The sequence below is a fragment of the Ictidomys tridecemlineatus genome, chromosome 14, assembly GCF_052094955.1.
Source record: "Ictidomys tridecemlineatus isolate mIctTri1 chromosome 14, mIctTri1.hap1, whole genome shotgun sequence".
Classification (NCBI taxonomy): domain Eukaryota; kingdom Metazoa; phylum Chordata; class Mammalia; order Rodentia; family Sciuridae; genus Ictidomys; species Ictidomys tridecemlineatus.
In genome coordinates, this window is record NC_135490.1 from 56696429 (window position 1) to 56718365 (window position 21937).

Consider the following 21937-nt stretch of genomic DNA (forward strand, 5'->3'; position numbering starts at 1 on the left):
CAAGCTTAATCTTATGATTCATTGAGTCAACTGGAATTTAATCCCTAATATTTTATCTTCCTAACATCTCATTCTCTCTTCTCTACTCACACTAGTCTTTTATTCCCAGGTCATATTTCCTCCCTCTTTATCTTGGCTTTCTCTGCTGTTTTGTAAAAGCCATGTATTATGGTAAGTATGAAAAACTGATTGAAACTTTTCTCTTCTTTGTAAAATTGTTCTCAAAGATTTGCTATCCTTGTACATTTTTGGATGATTTTTTTTTCATTTGCTTTCTTTGATGCAGTACCTTTAAAATCAATTTTCATGTAATATAATTTAAATTTGTTAGAATATTCATTCTAAGTGAACATTTTGATGCCTTAGTTCACTCTAATATACCATACAGTCACCAAAATAATCAAGAAATAGAATATTTCCATTTCTGTTAAAAGTTCCTTGTATTCTTTTTATAGTTAAATCCCCCAACATCTGTCCATTGCCACCACTGAAGTGATTTTTATCATTAAAGATTAGTTTTAGCTAGTCAAGAACTTAATGACAATTGAACCATCTGGGATGTAGTTTTCTTCATAGTTTCTTTTGCTCACCTAACATTTAAAAATTCATTAATGCTATTGTGGGTATCAGTAGTTTGCTCCTTTTTGTCACTGGGTAGTATTCCATTGTATGAATATATAATATATAATATATAATATATAATATATAATATATAATATATAATATATAATATATAATATATAATATATATTATATTCATACAATGGAATATATATTTATCCATGCATTTTGTGGACTAAATGTTTGTGTCTCCCTCAAAATTCACTTTATTTTCAGTGCTGGGGATCAAACCCAGGGCATTGTACATGCTGGGGAAGCACTCTACAATTGAGCCCACAAAACTCACTTATTGAATCCCTAATCCTGAGTATGATGGTATATGAATAGGGGTCCTTGTAACATAGCTAGTTTTAGATGAGGTCACAAAGGTTTGGCCCTATCAGGAGATTGGTGTGTTTATAGGAAGAGAAAGAGACCACAGCTGTCTCTCCCTACCCCTACAATATGAGGACACAAAGAGACAGTGTCTATACAGTCCAGTAAGAAGAATCTGATCACTAGATTCCTGATCTTAGCCACCCCAGCCTCCAGAAGTTTGAGAAATAAATAAGTATTAAGTCAGCCAATCTATGATATTATGTTATGGTGGTAGTGCTTATTGGACTCTTGGGTCATTTCCCATTTGCTGCCATTATGAATAAAATTGCTATGAACATTCATGTTTCAGCCTCCTTTGCTCATGTTTATGTTTAACTACTAGTATGTATTTTAATAACCTTTGTAAAGTCTTTGCCTGCTAATTCAATCATCGCTCTTTTTTTGCCTACTTGTATGAGCTGATTTTTCTCTTGGACATCAGTGATATCTTTCTGCGGATGTCATAATCTGCATTTGAATGCTGGACATGTTGAGGGTCTGGGTACCCCCATCCAACTTCCTTTAAAAAATTTGGAGTGTGGGCTGGGGATGTGGCTCAAGCGGTAGCGCGCTCGCCTGGCATGCGTGCGGCCCGGGTTCGATCCTCAGCACCACATACCAACAAAGATGTTGTGTCCGCCGAGAACTAAAAAGAATAAATATTAAAAATTCTCTCTCTATCTCTCTCTCTCTCCTCTCTCACTCTCTCTTTAAAAAAAAAAAGACTGACAAGAGAAATCTTTCCAGGAAAAATAAAGATTGAAATAAAATTAAAAAAAAAAATTTGGAGTGTTTCTCTGACAGAAGATGATTTTCTTTCTACATCATCATTATACATTTGAGAATTCTTTCTTAAGTTTCTTTAGAGTGGAACCAAAGTATTATTTACCGCATGGGTATTTTATCCTTATTAAAAGGTGTGGACTTTTGGATCTCTGTAAATACTCACAATGTTCAAAGGTAAAGTTTGTCAGAACTCAAACACATTCTGGATTACTTAAGGGAAATTGTTTGACTTTTAGCTTCGCAGTCATTTTTCTCTGGAAGTGGTTCTTTTCTCAGCCTCCTGGAGTCTCCTTCTTATGAATGCAGAGTTTAATATGAAGTTGGACACTCAAGGAAACCTTTATGCAAATATCTGCAGCTTCTTTGTGTAGCTCCTTCCTCTTCAATGTTCTACACCAATTGTCAGTTACCTCAATCTTCCTGAGCTCTGCTTTCTATCCCCTCCCCCCAAAGAGAAGGTTAATTTCTGCTTGGTTTTTCTTTGCCTGTTCCAGGGTCCTGTAGATGTCTCCAAATGCAACCACAGGGCTCACCTTGTTAGTTTCTCATCCTTCAGAGATCACTGTCCAGCGCTGCCTGTTTTTCAATGTCTGAAAATAGTTGGTACATGTGTTTTGTCTAGATTTCTGAATATTTACTGTAGGAAATTTAGTCTGATATTTGTACTTCATTGTGTTAGGAAGCAAAAGACATTTCAGTATTTTTAGAGAAGTTTTAAAATTGTTTTTTTCTAAATAATTATTTTAACATGAGAAGAAATTATCCATATCCAGGATTTTTCTGGAGTCCAGGTGAAAGGTTTTCTAAGTACCACTTTGTCTCTCTCGGGGGAATTGTCAAAATTTCTTTTCACATATAAGGCTAAGATATATGAATTTCCCTCTTCTTAGTAAAGTTCTCAGTAATTCCTTATCTTTCAACTAATTTTGCTGACACAGTTGCAGATCTTTGACATTCTGAAAAAGTCTGGTATGAAACCTTCACACTTCCAGTATGTCCTGTAGTTTTCATCCCAGTCTCCAGGAATATTTCACTGCTCTTCTTTCAGAGCTTTGAGGTAAGACTCCCTTTCTTCCTGGATTGTGTAGTCTAAAGATGTTACTGTAACATTGCTTCAGCAAATTTGACTGATGGATGATGGTAGGTAGAAGAATGGTAGTGATGGTAGGACATGGAATCCTACTTTAATTTACACAAAAATATTTATATAACACCTGTTGTGCATCACACACTCTTCAAGATAGGGATACAAAAATATCTGGAACATGCATTACATTGAATCAAACCACTACACTAACCAACCCTGACATGCATACTAGTTTTAGATTTTTAAAATTATATTATCATTTTCATCATCTTTACTTTTTAAAGCCATTTTAAAATTCTCTATACTTTTGAACAAAGACATGCTAATGGATACTGAATATTTCATTGTGTTACATGCTCACGCTGCAGTTTACCTCTGCCAATTCTCCATCCTTATTATAATCAAATTTTGCCTTGTTGCTTTTTATTTTTAAAAGATGCACAGTATCTGACTAGATTGAGAAGAATGTCTGTTAAAATCCCATTCAAGTTTGCAGGCCTGTGCAGCTCAGAAGTACTGCAGCTCTTAATGGAGGGCTGTGTCCTCCAAGTTGCAGCAGACCCCAAAAGTTCACCATCAATTTCTTCTTTCTGAGTTCTTGTCTCTAGAATTTGAAGAATAAAATCCAGAGACCAGGATGAGTGAGTGTAAAAGTGTGATTAATTCAAATGTGCATATGTCCTGCAGGGCTCAGTCCTCAGAAATAGATTTGGGTGTCTCAGCAGGTGGAAGAAGATGCAAGATGCAGTTTGGAGAGAAGACACACTTTATTCAGAGGTATTAACAGCCTTCAGCTTCAGCTTTAGCCCCCAGCCAGTTTCTTTTTAGTCCCCTGTCAGCCCGTGAGTCTTTTCCATAAGCTCTTTTTATATGTGGGCCAAAGAAAGAAGGCACACTGCCAACAGGTTACATAAGGAGGTTCGTGCTCACAAGTTAACGTTTATGACCTTGAATTAGAGTTTTTCTGGCCATGACTAACCATAACATAGCTGGTTCTCAGCTCAGGATACACATTTAAAACATAAGAAGCCTTGGTGGGGGAGCCTAAATAAAAAATGGGTACATTTTGACCTACCTAACGTCATAGAAACAACTCTTGCAAGGAGAAGAGCACTTGACGGGGTGCTGTCTGCATATGCTAGTCAAGGGGTTTATGTAGCACTTGGGTCAATGATGTTGGTCCATACTTATGCTAGTTAGGTTTGGAAAACTACTAATGCTATTGGTTACCCCTGAATCCCATTCAGATTGCCTACTTCCATTTTCTCCTCTGCTTCTCAGAAAGTTGGAGGTTGAAGTCAGTGAATTGCATATATTCCTTGTGGGATCTGGGGCTGTAGTGCTATGCGGATAGGGTGTTTGCACTGAGGTGGGTAGAATCATGGTGGGATGACAGGTCAGTGCATGATGGCGCTGGCCCACCCTGCTTCAGGCCCACTGAGTCTCAGGCCTAAGCAGGCCTGGTGGGCTCCCTGGCCTGTGCTCCAGCCTCCTGGACCACTGATCTGTCACTCCACCACTTTGTTGTCACTTCTTGGCAGAGACAAATGGGCTGGCTGTGTGGCTTGATGACTGGGGAACCCTGTCAATATTACTACCATTTATCCGAATATATTTAATAATATTTTATTTAACCAACATCTCCTTTGAAATTCACGCTGACTTTTTATTTGAATAGTGACACTGTCACACACATAATTGAATGAATTAGTTTTAGAAAACTATTCTAAAACAGAATACAACAGACAATAGTATGGCAGTATGTAAAAACGTGGATGTGTAACCAATGTGATTCTGCAATATGTATATGGGGGGAAAAATAGGAGTTCATAACCCACTTGAATCAAATGTATGAAATATGATATGTCAAGAGCTTTGTAATGTTTTGAACAACTAATAAAAAAAATCAAAAATTTTACGTAGGCTCACCAGTCCTACGCTGAAAAAAAAGAGAAAACTATTCTAGTAATTCTTTAGAAAAATTCTTAGAAGAAAATATGGAAACAATGGCTAGCCTATTTTAGAAATGTGACAGAAATTGCAAAGAGGATCTCTAGGAAATAGATATCCATTTATACTTCTACCATAAGTATATCTTCCTCAGTATATTAGTATAAAATTTGGGAAATATTATTGATAAATTATTCCTGGATTGTGTAGTCTAAAGATGTTACTGTAACATTGCTTCAGCAAATTTGACTGATGGATGATGGTAGGTATAAGAATGGTAGTGATGGTAGGACATGGAATCCTACTTTAAATTATACAAAAATATTTATATAACACCTGTTGTGCATCACACACTCTTCAAGATTTGGGAAATATAATATTAAATATCATTAATTTTTAGCATAGATTTCCTTCCAAATCACATTATTTTTCAAGGTTATATCTCCTTATCTGTTTTCCCCCTTGGATAGTATGTTCCAGAATTCTATATTTATTTATTTTTATTTTTGTGGTGATGAGGATCAAACCCAGGGCCTCATACACACTGGGCAAAAAAAAAAAAAAAAGCACTGGGCAGGTGCTTAACCACTGACCGTATCTACCCCTGGCTATTACAGATAGTACAGTAAAATTTAAACTCATGTTCATAAAGAAAAACAATTGATATTTTTAGTAAAGATAATAATATGGTTTAAATTAAGAGATTGTTTTTGATGAATACTCTCTTTTTACAGATACAGTGCCAGTTTTGAACCTTTCTTTGATACCAGGCATGTTGGCTCAGTTAAAAGTTTTCAAAAGCTAGTAACTATGATCATACTATTGGTTCTTACTTAAACTAACTGTTTTCCCTCACTAACAGAATATTTTTATCTTTATTTTTGGCTATTAGAAAGTATGTTTTAGAGTAAAAAAACACCCAACATAAATAAAAGTAACTATAAAGTTAGTATTGATTTTGCCTTTCCCCTCTCTGTCTTTTTAGGTTGTTTTCTCCATGTTTCTTATCTTTTCTCTCCATTTATGCAAGGCACTCTTTCTTGCTGTAGGCCTTTCACTCTTTTGAAACATAAAAGGGAACATCAAAGACTTTCTTTTTGTGAGTTTTGGATCTAAGTCCACATTGACAATATTGAGGGGTTCACCCTCAGACCAGGCTGAGCGTTTTGTTCAGCAATGCTCAATATTTGTCTGTACTGAGCATTACATTTCCTTCTGGCCCAAATCTTGGAAGATGGCTATAGAATGACTCTGGGTTCATTTTTGGAGTCAGAAAATCACAGAAAGCATCTTTTTGTGATATTTCAGCCTGACTCTTAAAAACATTTTGAACAAATACACTTTTCTGTGTATAACAATGCCCAGGAAGGTAGACCATACTGGGGAAATTGAAAAGAAGAGCAGAAAGATCCAGTCACATTGTTCTTTTACATAAGATGTGTTACAGCTTTTTTGCTTCTTAAATGAGGAAGTAAACTGGTCAAAATATAACTTTCTGTCCCAAATTCTTGGGCCTTTAAAAATGACATACTCTGGTCAACTATCTAGCTTCAGAATGTATCATTTACAATTTATCTGTCATTTACTATTGTAACTATTAAAGTTCTAGAAATAAAATCGTGTTGTAAGAATTCCCTGTATAATAACATTGATTTGAATGTCTTTCTGGGCCTAGTCAAGGCCTGACTTGTTTGTAAGATAAATTCTAAATTAAAATAGCAAGTGATTATGTCATTGAACTCCTCCCAGGGGAGCATTCCCAGGTGATGTCACTCATTTACTGTTCCTTATAAAGACTAAATTTTTTTTCTGCTTATAATGGTTTGTGTCTTCATACTTGCAGAGTAAGGGATATAAAATTTAAAAAGAAAAATTTGCTAGAAGGAGTCATGGAACTTACTGAAACCTACTATACTCATGGTTACATTTTATGACAGTGAATGAATATATACTAAAGTCAGCTAAGGAGAGAAATAGATGGGGCAGAGTAACAGAGAATATAAAATGTAGAGTTTCCACTATCCTTTCATGATGGAGTCATGAACAGTGGTGACTCTTCCTGAAATGATGTGTGACAGTACTCAGCAGTATTGCCAACTACATCCGTATTGTTACATGTTGCTGTGGAAACATGTTGTTGTAAGATAGTGACCAGAATTGGTGTTCAGGCTCAGTCATATAGAATTGGTTGGCTATCTTCCATGTCCATCCTTTCCAGAGCTAGAACTCATGACAAACTCAAAGCTTCCACCATAAATCACATTGGTAGATTATCAGCATGGCCCAAATATCCCAGGTTAAACTGACACTCTTGATCAGTAAGAATGGTTCAAGGGATTAGAGACTATCTCCCAGTATCCAAGGACAAAGGCAAGAGATCTCAATGGGAAAGGTGAAATTCTTTATTATACAGTATAAGACTTAACAGCTCACTCTTGGTGATTATAATTGGAGAGTGAAGGATATTTACATTATATCTTGGATAGAAGAGCAATCTGTCATTTTAGAAAGTTTACAGAGGTATTGGTCAGAATCACACAGCTGCTGTTTGGACTTGTAGGTAGTTCTGCTGAGACTATGGATAGAAAGCATCTGTCCTTCGGCAAATATTAGAGTGGCTACTATAAAAAATCAGCACTATACAACATAACTACATTTTCTAAAAGCCAAAAAAATCCTTACTAAGAGCATATTAGAAGAAATGATTTCTGTTCTTGTTGAAGTATATTTGCTTAAGGATTAAGAAAAAAGCAGTATCAATTCTATATTCTATGTAAGTACATTTCCATTTGCTTGAAAAAACACATCCATTATTTAGTTAAGAATTGACTTTCTTGAGGGGCAGTGAAGGAATAGACAAGTATCTTTTTGAAAGCTTATATGGATAGAATTCCACCGTAGGGATTTGTTTGCTCCTGTCTCTTCCTGTTCCATGATGGTCATCTCTCTGAGACTTGCCCCCTTATCTCTCCTATTTATTAAGAAGAGGGCACCATGTCATCTTCTTCATTTTCCCACCTTGGCTGGTCATAGCTTCATAGCTTCCAGTTGCTCAGGCCAAAAATCATTAGACATCTGTATTAATTATTAGTGCATAACAAATTGTTATAAACTTAGTGACTTGAAGTAATAAGCATTTATTAGGTCACGGTCTATGGGTCAGAAGTCTGGGCATGGCAGAAAACATGGACTCTGCTCAGGGGTTCACAACACCAAAACCAAAATGTATTCTTGTCCAGAACTCAAGATTTTTTTCCCCCAAGAATCTAGTTACTTGTGGCTGTAGAACTGAAGTTCCCATTTTCTTTCTGGATATGAGCCAGAGTTACTTTTAACTCTTAGAGGCTTTTATTGGGTCCTAGCATGTGGATGTTTCACAATGTGGTGGCTTACTTCCCTGAGCCAGTAGCATGACCTTCCTCTAGTTTGCTAAGATGAATTTCTATGAATTATCACATAATCATTGGAGTGGATATCCCATTTTAGTCATAGGTGCTGCCCATGTGCATGGAGACAGAATCCAGAGGGTGGAGATATATATATGTATATATATATATATTTTTTTTTTCAGGCAGGGGTTGGGAATCTGTGAGAATCTTTGATTTCTGCTTACCACCATGTATTTTTTATGATATATTTAATAAAATGACCAAGTATTGCCTATGCAATTGGATAAAAGAAACTTTTAGAGGAATAAAATTTAGAAAGAATAAAGAAACCAGAGACAGTAAACATACAATATGTGGAGGAAAGCAAAGAAAAATTAAAGTTCAACACATCCAAAAGGTTATGGAATTAGAAAAAGAGAAGCAAAGAAAGAACATGATTAAAAACCAACAATATCATAGAAATAAACCTAAATTTACCAATAATAGAACAAAGGTCAACTGATTAAACTGACTGTCATTGGGAAGAGGTTCTTTGGTTGGAGACAAAAATATAATCCACTACGTGCAGTTTAAAGAATGTCCCTGAAATATAGTGGTACAGGAATTCATTCATTCAGTTAATATTTTCATTTTTAAGAACTCTTCAATGAGTAAATTAGTCATTGCCCTCATAAGGCTCAGGTTAAAGTGTGGGGTATTAAAAATTAACAAACAAGCTATGCAATATGATATTAGAGAATAATATAAGGCTTTTCAGAGTGAAGCAGAATAAAAGTATAGAGAGTAGTTTGGTGAGTGGGAGGGGGCTGATTGTTTAGATGGGCTCTTCAAGTTCCATATTGGAGAAACAAGACTAACTAAACTGAAGGAATGAGCCATGTGGATATCTGCAACCTGAATAAATACAATGACCATGAGATGGGATTGTGCTTGGCGTGCATACTGAAGCAGCAGCAGACTGGTGACTATGGCTAAGGTAAGGCATGCAAGGGAGAAAGTGGCAGGGGACAGATCAAGTAGAGCTTTAAATAAAAATATTGTAAAGTGAAATAAGCCAGATGCAAAAGGACAAATATCACATCATTTCACTTACATGTGGAATCTAAAAAAGTCAAACTTGTAGAATAATGGTGGTTTCCAGCGGCTGAGGAGGAGGTCAAAATGGGGAGATGTTGGCCTAGGTGTACAAACTTTCAGTTATAAGATAAACAAGTTCTTGGAATCCAAGGTACAACATGAATGGTGATGGGTGTGTTAAATCATTATATAATATACACACAACAAGCACCATGTTGTATACCTTGCATGGATATACTCTTTGTCAGTTAAATATTTTTAAATTTAAAAAATGGATGGGAAAAGATATTTATTTTGCTCCTATGCTATACCACACTTGGTACCCAGTTTGGGGAATGCAAATGGACAAAACAGACCTGGGCTTTGTGCTCTTGAATCTTTTGCTGCATTATCTTTTCTTGTGAACAATCATTTAGAATCACTGAAAAATATCCTCTTCTTGATTTGACTCAAGTCAGGCTCCACTCAACCTTCCAAGTTTAACCATGGGCTTGGTGGCTATTCTTGTAGGTTTCTAATTGTAGTTAGAGTCTTGCTAAAGTTAGCTTAGCAAGAACTCCACACAGATATCCTCAGTATCTGATTAAATTTCTTATCCTTGTTTAAAAAGTTTAATGCATCAAAATGTATACATTCCCCAGGCTATATCTGATCACCTTAGTCTTTCTTCAGCAAAAATCCTGCCAAGTCAATTTAAGCCAGAATCCTCTTATCCCTGGTGTTTCCTCTTAGTAATTTTTCATCCACTGACCCTGCCCTACTCCTTTGCTATAAATCTCTACTTTTCCTTCTTGTATTCTAAATTAAACCCAGTTCTATATGGAGGTCTCTTCTTCCTGTTGCAATAGTTCCTGAGTAAAATCTGTTTTTTTCTGATTTAATTGTTCTGCAACTCTGATTTCCTTTCATATCAAAAAAACCGTATACTTCAACAACTTGCTTTCCTTGAAAATAGTGAGATCTTCAAACTTGTCCAGGGCCATAAGAAGAATGCATTTCTTATTTCTATCCCTTTATCTTTTTTTCAAAGCTATGATCTTTCAATTGCTCTTTAAAGAGTTAAATTGGAATATTACATGATTGGGCAAATTTGGTCTGTCTTTTGATGAATGAATCACTGATGGTTCAAACATACAATGTTGTCTGGCTGTGTTTTCTTACCCAGCAGCAAGAATTCACCAAATTGCACTCTGCATGACAAACCATGTTTTACCTCTCCATAGCTGAGCTTTCAAGTGATCTTTGGAAGATATTTAACATAACACAAAGTTTCCAAATATTTATTTAAATTGCTTATGGGGGGGGGAAATGGTTGGAGGGTATTGAGATTATTTTCTCCACTTATTTTCCATGTATTTCACTATAGTAAGTCAAGTCTTGTAAAGTTAGAAAAGGATTTATTTGTCACACTTCGACTACAAATAGGACATTGTCTTGTGTTTTTGAAAAGATATGGTGATCCCTTCAATGCTTCATTTGGCTATGTAGAGGTTGCCAAACCTCACAGATTTCAGGATCTTGCAGTATACAGCCAGGATAAAGTCTCCCTCCTTCTCTCCCACAGCCTCTTAATTACTGAGCATTAAAAACTCAAGAGAAAAAAAATTAAAGCCTTGGAGTAGAGGTGCTCTGCCAGTGTTAGAAGGAGGCCTGGGGTAACATCAGCAGCTGTTCTCCAATTTCAGGTCAAGGCAATGACACAAGACAGGGAACATGTTTATGCTTGCTACCCTAATATTGGGTCTCATTATTTTCAGAAAGGCAGGGGAAATTTAAGCATTCTCTGTGGGGGGTATAAACACGCATATGTACAAATATATATATATATACACACACACACACACACACATAAAATTTTATATATATATATATATTAGAATAGCTTTTTAGATTTTTGTAGCTGGAGGGTTTTCTCATTTTTTCTTCTGGTCTTCTTTTCCACTTCTGAAGTATTTTTGTTTTCTGTAAACAAAGTTTGGTGAGATAAACTCTTGCCCCTGATCTTTGTCTTGAAGTTAGATACACAATAGGATCTGGTTAGCAAATTAGATTCACTGTAATTAGTAATTGGGTGAATTTTGCAAACTCTTTTCTGTTAATCTTCCTCTTGAGAGAGAGAGGGGCTGCCTTTGGAGAGAAAGGTTCCCTTCTGTGTTGTATTTAGGCGAGGCAGGCCTGTTCACAGGTGAAATGATTAGATTATAAGAGCTGTGACGATTTGAATGAACTAGTGGGTGGTAACTATAGGCATGTAGGGTATCGTTAGAGGAAGTGGGTTTCTGGAGGTGTGGCTTTGGGAATTATGTCTTGTCCCTGCCTTCCCCCTCCCTCTCTCTTTGTTTACTGGCTGTCATGAGCTGGGCAGCCTTTCTCTGCTATGCCCTTCTGCCATGAGGTTCTACCTTATATCAGTCCTAGAGCAATGGAGTCAGCTAACCATGTACTGAGATCTCTGAAACTATGAGCTCAAATAACCTTTTTCTCCTCTGAGTTTTTCTTGTCAGGTATTTGGTCATAGTGATGAAAAGCTGACTAACACAGTGCCTAATGTTGAATTCATGGGATATATCTTCCTACGCAGCAGTATCCTTTTGAGGATTGGTATTTCAGTCCTCATCTTTAGTCTTTTATTTTTATTCTTCAAATTATTCATAAGTCTATTTGGGGAGAAGGGTGCTGTTTCTTGGGGCCAACTAAAGACCTTAACTATAACTTAGAGAAGTTCCATGAATGTAGAATATAGAAATCCGGTTATTCCACTGTCGACACAGGAGAAAGGTCCAAGTTTAAGTCAACTAGCTGAAATGGCAACAAAATTCCAACAATGGTTTGTCCCTCAAAATTATCTCCACAAAAAGAGCTGGGAAACAGTGAGTTAACTAATAGGAAAGTCTTTAATTAAACTTATGGAAAGGGGTTGCAGCAAAAGAATTTCATGTATCAATGAGAGATAATGCTTATCTTTTTCTGTGATAAAAATTGCAAATTAACTTTTTCATTGCTGCTGTTACCTTGACCAGAATGGGAAGCTCTAAATGGCAATTGCTTGCTCAGCTCTTGCTTTCCAGAACAACCTTCCAGATTACAATGATGAAGTCGTACACCTAAGTGTTGGTCTAAATGCTTCAATTTAGCCTGGATAACAACTGGAATGAGTAAGTTCTCATGACAGGAGTGTGTATGAAACATAAACTGTTTTCTCCCAATATTTCTCCCAAGATTCCCTGCCTGACTTGCCTCTGAGGTGAGTGACAGTGCTGGCTTTAAATTATAAAATAGTTCAGAAGAAATCATTGTAGATTGTAAGTACTAAAAATGGCCACACCACAATTTCAGGTCCCGTCTGCTCTTGCAGAACCTTGACAGTCCCCATCAAAAAATGAATCCTATTATTGCTTCAGTCAGTGTCTTTTTTGTTGTTGTCATTATGGCTATGACCAAAACATTCAAAGAGTATAATTTAGAGGGAGGAAAGTTTATTTAGGGCTCAGGGTTTCAGAGGTTTCAACTCATAAATGGTCAACTCCATTGCTCTGGGCCCAAGATAAGGCAGCACCTCCTTGCAGAAGGGCCTAGCAGAGGGACATTGCTCAGCTCATTGAAGGGTCAGGAAGCAGAGAGAGAAGGAGAGAGAAGCAGTCACAGAGGAGAGCCCCTTCCAGGGTGTGCCCTCAGTGGCCAACCTCCTGTATCCACGTCCCAGCTGCCTACGGTCACCTCCCAGTCAGCCCATTCAAACTGTGCTCCTACAGCTCCCAATATTCCTGAACTAATGTTCCTGCAGCGGTGCCTGAGATCCAAGTCAAAACATCACCCACCCCAACCCCAGTCTTGGCAGAGCTTTCCTACTGTCTTGATAAATGGAATTTGGTGGGAGTGATGCTGGAATATAAAAGACAATATGACTTTTCTCTGGCTCTCTCTGGGGATGGGGATCCTTTGGAATATAACTACCATGTTGTAAGGAAGCTGTGAAATAAGAAATTGTCTGTCTGTCTATCTATCTATCTATTGATCTATCTATCTATTATCCACCCATCCATCTATTCATCCTCTGTCCTGGCACACAACCTCTAAAACTCTTGTAGAGAGGAATGCAAGGAGAATTTTTTTGTTCACAAAAAAATTAGGATTTGGTCTTTAACCCTGGCTCCTGACAGAGTTCTTGATACCTTTGTAATTTTTAAAGTGGTAGGAATGTCTGACACAGAGTTCCTAAATACCTTAGAATTTCTTAACACTGGTAGGAGTGTCTTTTGTTTGAATGATCTGACTCTTCACAGAGTCCTTGTTGGGGGCTGGTCTCCAGAAAGAACAAGCCATGATTAGAAGTTTGGAACTTTCAGCCCAACTTCCTGCCCTTTGGGGAGAGGAGAGGAGTTAAAGATTTAATCACTAGTTGATGATGCCAGTGTGATGAAGTTTTTATAACCATCTCTAGAAGACAGTTCAGAGAGCTTCTGGGTTAATGAGTTAGTTAGTTTTCCATTACTGTAACAAAATATCTGAAATAATCAATTTATAAAGAGGAAAGATTTATTTTGATTCCTAATTTGGAGACTTCAGTCCATGATTCATTCATCCCATTGCTGTGGGCCTATGGTGAGGCAGTACATCATGGTATGGAGAAGTGGTGAGAGAAAGCTGCTTATTCCATGGTGACTGAAAAATGAAAAAGATAGAAAGCGCTAGAGTCTCACTGTCCCCTTCTCTTAAAAATTCCACTACCTCCTAATAGCATCAAGATGGGGACAAAGCCTTTAATGCAGGGGCCTTGGGGGGACATTCCAGATCCAAATTATAGCACTAGGTGAACATATTCACACACTGGGAGGAGAGTGGCATACCCTAACTCTATGAGGACAGCAGCTCCTGTGTTGGGGACACTTCTGGATCTTTCCCTATGTATATCGTCATCTGACTATTCCTTCATATATTTTAAAATGAGCTTGATGGGCTGGGAATGTAGCTCAGAGATTAAGTGCTTGCCCTGGGTACAATCCCCAGTACTGCAAAATTAATTAATTAATTAATTAGTTAATTAAAATTGACTTTGTATCATCCTTTGTCATAAATTGATAATGAGCAGTAAAATATTTTCTTGGGTTCTTTGAGCTACTCTATCAAATTATAGATATTGAACAGGGTTGTGGGAACCTTTAACTCGTAGCCAAGTTAGAGGCTGTGGGTAACCTGGGGAATACTACTTATGATTGCATCTGAAGTGGGGAATAATCTTGTGAGACTGAGCACTTAACCTGTGGGGCCTTCACTAACTCTACTTAGATTCAGAATTGAATTGCAGATGGAGTTGAAGAATTGGTGTGGGGAAAAAACCCACCTATCTGGTCACAATGTTGAGATGAATATCGAAGAAAAGTATCTGAAATAAAGTATTGAGTGTTGTGGTATACAAGGAGAGAGAGAGCTTTTTTTCCCCAATATGAAAATCTGGGACATAAAGAGATATCATGTGTATATATTCCAGCTGACATCTCCAGGTAAAGTCTTAGCTGATAGAATCAACCTCTAGATATCCAAATGAACAAACCTTCAGATGATTCCAGGCATGTGAGCCACCGCACTCATGCTGAGTGGAACAGATATGAGCTAAACCTACAAATTTCTGCTGGAATTTCAGATAAGGAGAAAATTAAATGTAATCATGATTTTAATCCACTAATTTATGAGGTAATTTTCTATGCAATCAGAATAACTGGAAAAGAACCCATTCTATTCAACAATAGTTTCTGCCATGTTTCTGAGGCCTTGGATAATGAATTACATGATAAGAAATAAATTTATACCTATAAACAGTTCAGAAGAAACTGAAGTCTTAGAACAACTATAAATTTCAGGGAATTCCAATCACAGTAGCATAAAAAATAATACAATATATGGAGTAAGTTTAACAAAAGAAGTGTGAAACCTAGACACGGAAAACAATGTCACTGTTAAAAACAAATAAGGCAGAACTAAATAAATGGAAAAACATTTTATGTTCATGAACTGGAGGACTAAACCTTGTTAGGATGCCACTCCTTTCTAAACTGATCTACAGACTCAGTACACTCCCTGTCATAAGAGGTGATCAGTCGGCCATGAGTGCCCTGTCCTGAATGAATGAAATTAAGGCTCTTATGAAAAAGGCTTCATGCAGCATTTTGTTCACTTGCCCCTTGATCTTTTACCATGTGAGAACACAGCATTTCTTTCCTCTAGAGGGATACAGCAACAAGATGCCATATTGGAAACAGACAGTCAAACCTATTGCTGCCTTTGTCTTGGACTTCTGAGCCTTAAACCATGAGGAAATAAATCTCTATTATTTATAAACTACTCAGTCTTGGTTATTTTGTTATAGCAGCATAAAGTAGCTAAGATATGGGCAAATGGGAGGGAACTCTTATACACCAGTGGTAGGAATTTAGGGTTGTGAAGCTGCTTTGTGAAAACATTGCGGCACTTCTTCAGATGGTTAAACTGAGTTACCACATGACTTAGTGATTTCACTTCTAGATATAAACCCAAGAGATGAAAAACTTCCACACAAAATTTGTAGGTGAAGGTTTATAGCAGTATTATTCACAGTAGCCCTAGGTCCTCACATAGAAAGTGGGAAAGAAAGTAAAAATAATTGTGGTTTATCCATAAAATGGAATACAGTTACTGCCATAAAAGAAATAAAATGTTGAAACATATTCCTATATAGATGAATCTTGAAAGCATCATGCTAAGTGAAAGAAGCCAGTCACAAAGTCCACATATTATATGATTTCAGTTATAGAAAATGTTTAGAAAAGGAAAATGGTTCAGAGACAGAGAGTAGATAAGCAATTGTTTCAGGAATGGGGAGATGAGGAAACAGATAGCTGAAAGTTATTGTATATCTTCATCTGACTATTATTATAAAGTTATTGAGTTTCTTTCTGAAGTGAGGAAAATGTTCTAAAATCGGTTATGGTGAAAGTCACACATACCTGTGAATACACTAAAAACTACTCAGTTTTATACTTAAAATGGATAAATTCTACGATATGTGAATTATATCTCACCAAAGTGGTTCTTAAATTGATTACATCAGTTTTGATCCCAACCAGCAGTGTGTGCAATGGCTCCACAGCTTTATCATCACTTCATATTTAAATATTTGGCCCTCTGATGGGTATGAAATATAATCTTTTCTGTACTTCCCTGATTATTAAGGCTGAATGTCTTTGGGGTTATTGGCTCTATGGTTTTCCTCTTGGGTAAATTTCCTGTTCATATATTTTAACTAATTCTTTTTGTGGGTTGTCATTTTCTAAATGATATGTTAGAGTAGTTGGAGAGCCCAATCTGGTATTCGTGGCTCCCTGGTTATCTTTGCTTCTAGGCATTTTTGTGAACTACAGTTTATATGAATGTGCCAAACTCAAAATCAGAGCAGGAGTTTTTATATAAATACACCAAAATTTTATTTCCAATTATTTTCCTTAATTCACATAGTAGTTTCAGAATAACAATAGCATGCTATCATGACAGTATAAGTGAAAATTATTTAGTAGCTTTTGCCATATATATTTAAAATATAATTTTTCTAATTGTAAAGGAAATGCATATATTTTATGGAAGTAATGTAAAACAGAAAATCATAAAAACAAAATTATTTATAATTCAACAACTGATATATTATCAATGTGAACATTTTGAAATATTTGTCATTCTGGAAAATGGTTGAGTCTGTAAACTTTCAATACAGGAGCCCATATCCTATTATTTTAAGTGGAAAAAAATAATGTGTTCTCAGTCCACACAAATGCCAACAGTCCCTCCAATATTACTAAAATATTCTTAAATATCTTTGGAATAATTGACTGGAATTTCTGCAAATTTTAAGGCATTTAAAACACTAACTAGCTGGATACAGTGGCACATCCCTGTCATCCCAGCTACTCCAAGGCTTGGGTAGGAGGATCGAAGTTCTAGACCAGCCTCAGCAATTTAGCAAGATCCTCAGCAACTTAGCAAGATTCTGTCTCAAAGGAAAAAAAAAGGACCAGGGATATAGCTCAGTGGTAAAATGCCCCTGAGTTCAATCCCCAGGACCAACCAAAACAAAATAAAACAAAAACAAACAAATGAAAAACAATAACAACAAACCAAAACAAAACCTCACTAACCACTTAGTTATTTCATACTGGAAAAAATTGTAAGTAGGCATATTTGTATGCTGTATGGAAAAAAGTGCTGTGTAGTATTAGAAATTGAAATTTTCTTCTATTTTGCAAACAGTATGTACTATAGTGTAAATCAAATGATTAAATATGTTAAGAATACATAAGGAATGCAAATAATATTTAGCAAAATGAAATATGCCAACAAGATAATATTTTTACACATTATCTAATTGTCAATTAAACAGTTGCCTGAATGTGGTTGGATGGTAAAGAGAAAAAGAAGCCACAGTCACTGTTACTGTAAGTACTGGTTGTTTATGGGTTAGGTGTCATGCGAGTGACCTGGAGATGGGGTGAGTAAAACAGCAAATATACAAAGTTCATTCATACCTAAATTCACAACTTTATGTTCAGTCATCTCTAACTGCATTCAAGGCACCGGGAGTTGGTGTCTATTTTGCATAATCCATTGAAAAATAATGCTGCTGCAATCTCATTTTTAGATATTCAAAATTTTTATTCCAGAGAATTTTGTAACTTTGAAAAACACTAACAATTTCTTTTTCTTTCAGTCTGTGAAATGAGGGTCAGCCAGGTGGTCAGTGTGACTTGCTTTACTCTTATTACACAAGTAGCATTCATTGAAATGAATATCTGGTCTTTCAATTTCTGTCAAGTAGGTGTTGACTAGTTAAGTTTACCTGTCAGTTTATCTGTAAACTCCAGTATATTGTATTTAGAACAATAGAGAAAGAAAATAGTAACTAGAACAGTTAAAATCTTAATATACATTAAGTCCAGAGAGGTTGTTAAATTTTAGCCTGATCAAAGTTTTATCTGTGTCTTCATGGCCCGCCTGAATCATGCAGATACTGAGAAATTATATAGGCTTTATAAAAATGAATTTCAAAAGCATTCTGATTGGTTAAACACTACTTTTCCAGGATAAAATATAAAGACTTCTTTTTTGAATAATGGTTCTAGTAGAAGGATACAAGACAAATGGACACATTTCCAGGGTGTATAGTAATATTCTATTTCCCACTTAACTCTTGTATTGTAGTCCTACTGAATTTTGAAGTATTAGTGGGGAAATGCTATTGATGCAGCTTGGTAAGAACAGGTGCAGTAAAAGTTTTAATAGGACAGACTCTATTCCTATTTTTATAAAAACTTACCCGTAGGAAAAGGGATCAGGGTCCGTTAACCTAATCACCGTTTTCACACTGTGAGAAGAAAATAGGTTGTTATTTTTTTATTTTTTTGTCACAGTGATTAGTTTAAGCTCTCACACTCTGGGTTTCTGAAATCCAATGTCTGTTTCCATGGGAACAGCAGTGGCAGGCAACTGCTAAGTTGTCAGATACATCTAATAATCTGAGGAAACTCCTGTCTGAATGCACACCAACTTTCTACAGCAGCTCTGGTCATTTCTTCAGAAGTAGTTCTGCATCCTGCAGAAAAACCTCAGGATACAGATAATTGAAATACTTTAAGTTACAGTGGAAGTTTTATGTATGTATGTATGTATACATGTAGAAATTTGCACATACATATATCATTACATATATATGTATATATATAAAACTTTCTCTATAACTTAAGCATTTCAACTACCTATATCCCAAAGTAAAGATACACACACACACACACACACACACACACACAATCACACACACATAATTTTATTTATTTAGTGAGTAAAGAAATAAATAGTGATTTGGAAAGATAAAAGTAATTTAAAGACATTTACAGAGTATAAATAGAGCTCCTGTTCTCAAGAAACTTAAAATTCTTTTGGCTAGTCAAGGATCTTGTACTGCATGCTTAAAACACAGGACCCTAAAACATACTGAGACTGTTCCAACTTAATGCACATTCTTTATTCCTGACTTGAGTTTCTGCCCTGAATGCTTGCCTCTTTTCTATACTGTGAAATGGGGTGTTTAAGCTAGGAAGAGATGTAAATATACCTGCTTTTAGTTTCTTATGCCTCAAGTCTGGGAATATCCTTGAGACTTATTTTCTCTGTTCTTAACTGTGACCACTTTTGTTGCTAAGAAGGAACAACACCTCCACAAAAGGGGTCCTCAAACCTATTTCTAACCCAAATTGCCATCTCTGAACACTTCATCAAAAGCCCCACTAAGGACTTTTTGCCACACCCAACCTCTTAGCTATTCCAATCATTTATTCACCAAATACTGAGGGCTTATTATGTAATCTTTCCAGTCCTAAGAGTTTAGTGCAGATTAAGAATACCTTGGGGCTGGAGTTGTGGCTCAGTGGTAGAGTACTTGCCTGGCATGTGTGAAGCCCTGGGTTTGATCCTCAGCACTGCCTATAAATAGATAGATAGGTAAATAAATAAATAAAATGATACATTTACAACTAAAAAAATTAAAAATAAAAAAAGAATACCTTGATGGGGGCTGGGGTTGTGGCTCAGTGGTAGAGCTCTTGCCTAGCATATGTGAGGCACTAGGTTTGATTCTCAGCACCACTACAATAAATAAATGAAATAAAAAATTTTATCATCAACTAATAAAAATATTACAAAAAAATAAAAGATTTATACAATGAAAACTACAGATCCCTAAAAAGAGAAGTAGAAGAAGATCTTAGAAGATGGAAAGATATACCCTGTTCATGGATAGGCAGAACTAACATCATCAAAATGGCGTTATTACCAAAAGTCCTCTATAGGTTTAATGCAATGCCAATCAAAATTCCAATGGCATTGCTTGGAGAAATAGATAGAGCAATCATGAAATTCATATGGAAAAATAAAAGACCCAGAATAGCAAAAGCAATTCTAAGCAGGAAGTGTGAATCAGGTGGTATAGCAATACCAGATTTCAAACTATACTACAGAGCAATAGTAACAAAAACAGCATGGTACTGGTACCAAAACAGGCGGGTAGACCAATGGTACAGAATAGAGGATACAGAGACTAATCCACAAAGTTACAACTATCTTATATTCGATAAAGGGGCTAAAAGCATGCAATGGAGGAAGGATAGCATTTTCAACAAATGGTGTTGGGAAAACTGGAAATCCATATGCAACAAAATGAAACTGAATCCCCTCCTCTCACCATGCACAAAAATTAGCTCAAAATGGATCAAGGAGCTTGATATCAAATCAGAGACTCTGCGTATGATAGAAGAAAAAGTTGGCTACGATCTACATATTGTGGGATCAGGCTCCAAATTCCTTAACAGGACACCCATAGCACAAGAGTTAATAGCAAGAATCAACAAATGGGACTTACTTAAACTAAAAAGTTTTTTCACAGCAAGAGAAACAATAAGAGAAGTAAATCGGGAGCCTACATCATGGGAACAAATTTTTACCCCCCACACTTCAGATAGAGCCTTAATATCCAGAGTTTACAAAGAACTCAAAAAATTAGACAATAAGACAACAAATAACCCAATCAACAAATGGGCCAAGGACCTGAACAGACACTTCTCAGAAGAGGACATACAATCAATCAACAGATACATGAAAAAATGCTCACCATCTCTAGCAGTCAGAGAAATGCAAATCAAAACTACCCTAAGATACCATCTCACTCCAGTAAGATTGGCAGCCATTATGAAGTCAAATAATAACAAGTGCTGGCGAGGATTTGGGGAAAAGGGTACTCTTATACATTGCTGGTGGGACTGCAAATTGGTTCGGCCAATTTGGAAAGCAGTATGGAGATTCATGGGAAAGCTAGGAATGGAACCACCATTTGACCCAGTTATTGCCCTTCTCGGTCTATTCCCTGAAGACCTTAAAAGAGCGTACTACAGGGATACTGCCACATCGATGTTCATAGCAGCACAATTCACAATAGCTAGACTGTGGAACCAACCCAGATGCCCTTCAATGGATGAATGGATTAAAAAAATGTGGCATTTATACACTATGGAGTATTACGCAGCACTAAAAAATGACAAAATCATGGAATTTGCAGGGAAATGGATGGCATTAGAGCAGATTATGCTCAGTGAAGCTAGCCAATCCCTAAAAAACAAATACCAAATGTCTTCTTTGATATAATGAGAGCAACTAAGAATAGAGTAGGGAGGAAGAGCAGGAAGAAAAGATTGACATTAAACAGAGGCACGAGATGGGAGGGAAAGAGAGAGAAAAGTGGAATTGCATGGAAATGGAAAGAGACCCTCATTGTTATAAAAAACTACATAAAAGAGGTTGTGAGGGGAATTGGAAGAAAAATAAGGAGAGAAATGAATTACAGTAGATGGGATAGAAAGAGAAGATGGGGGGGAGGGGGATAGTAGAGGATAGGAAAGGTAGCAGAATACATCAGTCACGAGTATGGCATTATGTAAAAATGTGAATGTGTAACCTATGTGATTCTGCAATCTGTATTTGGGGTAAAAATGGGAGTTCATAACTCACTTGAAACTATTGTTCGAAGTATGATATGTCAAGAGCTTTGTAATGTTGTGAACAACCAATAAAAAAAAAATAAATAAAAAGAGAGAATACTTTG